The sequence below is a fragment of the Pimephales promelas genome, chromosome 11 (assembly GCF_988280905.1).
Source record: "Pimephales promelas chromosome 11, fPimPro1.hap1.1, whole genome shotgun sequence".
Classification (NCBI taxonomy): Eukaryota; Metazoa; Chordata; class Actinopteri; order Cypriniformes; family Leuciscidae; genus Pimephales; species Pimephales promelas.
The window spans coordinates 31,870,892-31,877,246 of NC_142779.1; positions in this window are offsets into that span (position 1 = coordinate 31,870,892).

Genomic DNA, 6,355 nt, shown 5'->3' on the forward strand with positions numbered 1-6,355 from the left:
GCAAACTTATCTGTCCATGCAGCTAATAATGATTCAGTCAGATATTTATGTTTATTACAGAAGCTACTTTTATACTTTAAATTGCATTGCCTTAGACAAAGTGAAATAATGAGTATTTCACAACTAATATTGTGAAATACTATTATGCTTTAAAATCACTTTTATTTTCATTAAACTTCAAAATGTGTTTATCTCTGGTAAAACAGCCATTATTCCAGTCTTCAGTGTCACATTGATCCTTCAGAAATCAGTCTAATATGATGATTTACTGCTCAAGAAACATTTTTACTGCTAAAAACAGTTGTGATTGGGGAAAAAATGGGGAAAAGGACGTCAATAATAATGATATAACGTTAAAACAAACTAAAATCTCAGTTTCCTTTTTTTTAAGTGACTAAGTGCCAGTTTTTAGTGAAATTCACACAATCACATTGTTACAGTGACGTTTGGCAGCCAACAAACTTATGTATATTTATTTATGAAATTTGGTATTTTATTATACCAGTTTTGGTTATTTGTCTGATGCAATGGCATTCAGGCGTTTTAATGGTGTTATTTCGCTTCTTTGGCGAATCTGCGGTTTCAAACATGCAGTCACACGCTCAGAATCCAGGACCAGAGCCGTTAAATATGTTTTTAAACGGCTCTGGGTAGGACTATTTTAATGTTTACACGCAAGATGATTGAATTGTTCCGTAAAAAGTAACATTCATGAGGAGGAACTGCCACTTTAATGGTGAGGAAACAGCGGGTGTGTTAGTTATAGAGCTCCGACGCATTAGAGGAGTTTATTTACATTTAAGTTCACTCTTGTAGCCTATTATTTTCGAATGTTTTAGAGTTACTATGGTTGATAATGCATAAATGAGTTGAATGTCTGTGTTCAGAAGCCTTTGATAACCACCCGAGGGCGCAGTTACTCCGTGCCCTTGAGTCCCTCAGTGATCCCTGTGAGTGATCCCCTTGCAGCACATCCCCATCATCAGGCGAGCAAGGAGTATGAAAGTGTGTTTGATTAGAGGGAGTTCAAATGTGTAGTGTTGATGGGATACAAAAATATCAAACTCAGCAGTTAACTAAGATTAGTTTTATATAATTGTGTTACTTTAGTTTGAGTGGATGTTACTTTGGCTGCTTCTAACATGTATAACTTTAAGAAATAATCTAGGTATTTCTTCATTTTTTATTTGTATTATTAACTATAGTGTTGTTTTATTTGGTCATCAATATTTAAATATGATTTGTTCTGGTTTCTTCAATTTCACTTTTCACACTACTTGGGATGAAATAGGTTTTTGGGGGGTTTTCTGAAACATCAAATAGTTGGTTCGATATGAATCTTTCAATAGATTGTCAAAGATATTAAATTAACCGTCATGTCAACGTCCTTCTATATATATATATATATATATATATATATATATATATATATATATATATATATATAATACATTATATTATTATATAGTTTATGCATGCTCATTTCAACTTGTACCTTGATTATGATATATATATATATATATATATATATTAGCTGTAAAAAAGAAATCTGCATTGTTTATCCTTTTAATCTTTTATTTAAAAAAAAATCTTACCTTTCATTGAAGTAAAATAATTGAAAGTGTGGGGGAAATCACATTATGAAATCAATGTTTTTCTCCAAAACACATTTGGCCACAATTATTGGCACCCCTTGAAAATGTAAAAAAAAAAAAAAAAAAGTACAAGTATATTCCCATTAATTTTTGCTTAATTTCGTTTGTTTTGTTTTTGTTTTGTTTTTTTGCACACCAGGGTCACCATGTCATTGTCATTTATGACTTTTTGTTTCACAGGAGTTTAAATACGAGGAAGTACAAAGACCAAATTCCCTTAATAATCCATCACAATGAGTAAAACCACAGATTATAGTTCTGATGTGCATCAAAAGATTGTCGAGCATCTCAAAATAGAAAGTTGATGTAATAAAATGGCTAAAGAATTGAAAATCCCCATTTTGACCATCAGTGCAATTAAGAAGTTATAATCAACTAAAGATGTTAATCTGCCAGGAAGAGGATGTGTGACTATATTTTCTTAATTGACGGTGAGAATGATAGTTTGAGTGGCCAAAGACTCTTTGAGGATCACAGATGGAGAACTGCCGAGATTACATAAGTCTTGGGATCTGAAGCCTACCAAAAATAAAAATCAACACCCCCCTACCTCCCCACATGTTGTTTAGGAGGGTCTCAAGAAAAATCCTCCTCGCTCATCCATTAACAAACTCCAGCAACACTAAAATGCACTGAAAAAAATTTGGAGAAGGATTTACTTGAAAAAAGCTTTTTTCACTCAGAAAATGCTAGTAAATTTACTAAGATTTGCCAAGTAAAAACCTAAATATATTTATCAGTAGCCTTAATTAGAAATCTTTAAGATAAATTTACTTGGAATATGTAATTAAGTAAACTTTACAGAAAATAAATAATTTTAACTTGGCCAGTGAAAGGTTGATTAATATCGATTTAGTTGAAATTTCCTTTGCCTTTGCATTACATTTCACTAAAACAATAAAAGTGAATTTTATTAGTCATTTATGTGCATTGCTTAGATCATCCAAGTCATTTATATTACATCATGTCAGATGTAAATCATGAATGCTTATTTTGTTTGAATGTGTCATTTTGAGCAAAAAATTTATTCGAAATGTCACAAAATAGCAAGTTATTAATACTGACAACAAAAATCAATGATAAAAAACAGTGTAAATACAGCTGGAAACAAGTGAAAAATTAACCTCATTAATTATTCAAGGTCCAGTGCATGAGTGTAAGTAAAATGTAAGTGTAAGTGCATGAGTAAAAGTAAAAATGACTCAACTTTTCTGATACTGGGGTTCCCATCAGTCATTTTTACTTAATTTTATTGAGTTGATATTTACACTATCACTTGAAATAAGTACTGATATGGAATTTACTTAGTTTAATTAATTCTTGCCTGAACTAACTTTTTCATGTAAATTACATTGTTTTTTCCACTAGTAGCCCATTTACTTCACCAAAAAAATCATTTTTTTACAGTGTGTGTTAAGGAGCAGAAAATTAAGCTTTTGCCATGGCCCATTCCCTGAAGAAGATGAGCGGCTGAGGAGAAACGCCAACAGGAATCTGAAGGATCTGGAGAGAGTATAGTGGAGGAATGGTCTCTGATCTCAGGTCAGTTGCTCTCCAAACTCATCCGGCATTATAGGAGAAGACTCGGAGCTGTTATTTCGGCAAAAGGAGATTGCCAAAAGTATTTAATGAGAGGGTGCAAATAATTCTTCCCAATGTGTTTTGAAGAAAAACATTTATTTCATAATGTGATCCCCTATGTACATCCTCCTTACATTACGACACAAACATATATTTAGCTTAAGGAGTCACAGAGTTCAAATTCAGAGCTGGCCAACTTTTACATAATTCTTCTTCACAAATAGAGCTCTTTAACCCTCCACACAGATTCCCAGTGTAATCGGTGGGTTTATAGGCAATTATGGCTTTAGGAGTAGCCAGATTATGTTAAACCATCAGTCAAGCCATAATATCCTGTGGTCAAAAATATTGTGAATGCTACGACTTCAAATGCATCTGTAATGTTGTAGCTTATTAGCTTAGCCTATACGATTAGAAATGTTCTCTAAGGCAAGCGTACACATGCATTGAAGTATGAATAAACCCCCAACCCTTAGGAATAGCAATTTGGGCCAGTAAGTTACCACCTAGAAATGTTATAGCAAAACCATTCAGGACATCTTAGCAATAATGACATATAATACTGATGATGATAATAATAATAGCAATAAGGATCTGTTAAATTACTTGATGGGCTTTTGACTTGTGTGTGGCTGTACACACCAGCAAGAAGCGTCTACCGGAAGTGTTGGCATAACCGCACGAGTCAAACATGAGTAGCTTAAGTCGGCGGTCCAAAGTGTGGTTTCACTTTTCTAAAAATAACGAAATCTCGGCAAAATGCAAAATTTGTGACAGAAGGAGTATTTCCTTCAGAAAGGCCGTTGGTTAGCAAGGTTAGCTTAACTTTTTTGACCCTGCTTCTTAAAAGAATCGGAATCGAGAATCGTTAGGAACCGGAATCGAAACAAGGAATCGGAATCGGAATCAGAATCGTTCAAATTCAAACGATACCCAACCCTAGTAGTGGGCGACAGATCTTTTCTTCTTTATTGCGATGTACGCCAACAAGAATGATATTGAAGAATGATATATTCAAAAATGATATTGAAGAGAAAAAAAATGGGTTGGACACTTGTGAAGCATACTTTTAACTAAATAACTATTATACTTAAGTGTAAACTTATTGTAAAGGTTGGAAACTTAACCGCATATTATTTACAAATAAATGAAAATGTATTTGTTTACATGTATATTAAATGCAATTAGTGAAACTTTAAAGGGATAGTTCACCCAGAAATGAAAATTATGTCATTAATTACACATCTGTTCATCAAGCGATTGTGTCTCTTTTCATCTAAATGATCTTCATTTTTGTTCTGAAGATGAACGAAAGTCTTACGGCTTTGGAACAAAAGTAAATGATCAAAATATAAATGTATATTTGGGTGAACTATCCCTTTAAGAATGATTTTTAACATGCCTATAACTTAAGTGTTACTTCATATGTAATTTCAGTTTGGCCTATTTCTATTGTATTCTTTTAGTTTGAAATATGGTTGAAGTGATCTTCCGAATGTACGAACGAGCATTGGTAAACTAAAATGTGATGTCACGACTATTTCTATCCATTTAAATATATTTGTAATTACACTTTTGTAATGATGAAGTTGCAGTTTAGTACATTTAAATTGTTAACTTTAAATGTAAAATTGACTATAGTTCAAATTATGATATTATGATTCAAAGTATTTGCATGTGTTTAGTATGTTAGTCAACACATCAAAATAAGTGCACTTTAAAGCATGGCAAAAGAGAATAATTTAAACTGTACACTGTAATGAGGTTAGATGTTGTGGGCGGGAACTGATGAACATTCAACAGACTTTAATATAATAAATGAAACAAATACAAAATGAAAGTGAAAGACAGCAGCCCCTCGCGGACGACTGTGGTCACATATAACAAAATAAAACATAACATAAATGCAGGCCTGGTCCTCTCTCATCCTTCACTGTCGTTGCTTCTCCTTTATGCTTCCGCTTCTCCGTGAGAGATATGAGACCTCTTTTTAAGTGACCTTTTTTCATTATTAACATTATATTATATTATCTACATTTTTTTTCTTTAATATATAATTTTACGTGATGTACACTACAAGTGCACTCAATACCAATTATTGCAGAAGTCTGACAAGTCTGATAATGATTTCCCCACGATTCTGACAAGAGAACTAGACAAAATAACATATAATTTACTAACGGGTTTGACAATATGTAATTGCTGCAGTCTATTTAAAAAAAAAACATTTCATTCATTTGATTCAGTTTTTTTAAATTGATTTTAAGATTCAATGACTCGCTTATTAAAGGTGTGTTCGACTTGAAGCTGCGCTGTGCAAGGCCGATTAGTGTATGGCATCAAATTATCTCTAGAGCATTTTATCAGCATTTTTGAACGAATCTGAACGATTCAATGACAAATGCATTTTTCAACAGTCACATGTCGCCACCTACTGGTGCATGTGTGTTTGGATACAGTTGCCCTCCAGGATCGAAGTTACCCTGATCTATAACAGGCATTTAGAAAATACATTGGGATTGACTTTCCATTCAATGCTGACTTTAAAAAAACAACACTTTGAGTTACTCACACTCTGTGTTCAAACAAATGAGTAGTGGTTGACCATATAGAGAATCAATATTTAAACAGCTAACCACATTACAAGCTTTAAATGAAAGGTTTTTCTACTTGTGAGTGGACGATCATGTAACAAATACCCCCATACTTTCCCCCGTTTTCTGTTTTCATGCCACTAAAATGGTTGCAACCGCAAAACAGCAGTGAACCAACGGAGAAACTCATTCATATTTGAGCAGCGGCTTCGACGCTCGGGCACCTGCCTCACACCTGTTATCCCATCACAATAGAAATGGCTCGGTCTCTTTGCTTTCGGGACGTTGACACTGAGGTCAGTTTGTGCTGTTAAAAGCTGACACCAAGATGAACAAGCTAGTTATCCCCAGTTGTTGATAGAATTGAATAAAGGCTATTATTTCATTCGTTATGCATTTGGACTTTAACAATAATGAAGTGCAAACCGTCTAGGGAGCAATATTGGTCGGTGAGGAGTGATGCTGCAGTTGTTCATGGCTGAAGTGGAACGCCGGCTGTTGCTTTAGGCCAAAACAAGGACTTGG